This window comes from Aplysia californica, unplaced genomic scaffold (assembly GCF_000002075.1).
Source record: "Aplysia californica isolate F4 #8 unplaced genomic scaffold, AplCal3.0 scaffold01773, whole genome shotgun sequence".
NCBI lineage: Eukaryota > Metazoa > Mollusca > Gastropoda > Aplysiida > Aplysiidae > Aplysia > Aplysia californica.
This window is the reverse complement of record NW_004799043.1, coordinates 11927-13428: the sequence shown is the minus strand read 5'-3', so window position 1 is coordinate 13428 and position 1502 is coordinate 11927.

Genomic DNA, 1502 nt, shown 5'->3' with positions numbered 1-1502 from the left:
AAAAAAACCCCCAAAAAACAACAACAACAACAACAACAACAACAACAACAAACAAACCAGTGTGATGGAGTCTGGCGTCAACTTCCACCATATCAGCACACCTGTCCATAAATCCAGGGACAGCATGATGTTCAAGGCCTTTATGTCGATTTTTATAAAACAACAATTCGGAAATTTTTATTTACAAAAACAACAAAAAAGAAACGGAAGAAACTTTATTTTAAATGTATATTATTTCGGTCTTTGGTTCCCTGGGTTTGATACACGCCCGAAAACGACGTATCAAAAAGGCCACGACCGATATGACATCTGGAGAAAGAATGAGAGACACGAACACGATAATAATGATGGAGCCGGAGTACCCCATCGTTTTGGCAGAGACTCGCTTGTCGTCTGCTGAGGATTTCCTCCGCTTGTAGGAAGAGGTGCCGGTCTTCTCCACCTTCAGAACATGGACAATTTCCTCCAGCAGTTCCTCCACTTGCTCACTGGTCATGTTCTTAAGCGAGTCATCACGTGACTCCTCCAGTAGCGGTTGGTCAGTTCCCTCGTCCTGCGAGGTTGTGACGTCAGTGGTCTGGGCTTGCTGGGAAGTGGTTTCTTCGATGGTGGGCGTTGTGAGGGTGTCTGTTGTAGGGTTAGTCTCGTCTGGTTCTCTCGTGGTGACTGTGGTGGTGATTTCAAGAGGAGGCGGAGGAGTACACGAGGTTGTCAGGGGAGACCTCAGATCGTCGTACATCTGAGGGGGAGGGGGGGGATTATTGCGCATAGTTTGGTGAAGGTTTTTTATTTTCTTTCTGCTTTTCCCCCCAAAAAATTCAGTTTTAACGATTTTATTTGAGCGGAATTTGAACTACAGTCAAACCTGTGTAAGACGGCCACCCATTGTCAAGGAGAAAAGTGGCCGTATAAGATAGGTGGCCGTATAAGATAGGTGGCCGTCTTAGGCAGGACTGATTCAGATGAAGAAAACAAACCATTCCCATCTGAGGTCCCAATTGAAAGTAGCCGCATTATTGTTGTTTTTGTTGTTGTTGTTGTTGTTGTTGTTGTTGTTGTTGTTGTTGTTGTTGTTGGTTTGTATTTTGTTTGTAACTTTTATTTTATTCCTGATTTTGCACACAAATGTATCAGACGAGGAAGACCGAGTGCCATGGCCATTACTTCCACCAAGGGACACAACTTGTGTTAAAACTTCAGAGCCGCAGCTTTAAAAATAACTGAGTTACAGCCAAGGAAGTTATACAGTTAAGATACAGTTAGGTTCTTGGTTACCAGCCCAAAGGGAAACAGATGGGTCGCCACCACTCGGACTGTATAGAAAGACTGGTGGTTGTGTGGTAGGGGTTAGGAACTTCGCCGTCAAACGTAGAAGACTCAAGTTTGGTTCCCAAGTGGAAAGAATATCTATCGAGCACCCTGGACTATCTGCTGAGACTTTGTCCCCCCTCTCGGTCGGGTTAGGGTGCATGCTTCCTAAATGGTCTAAATTGTGCCCATGG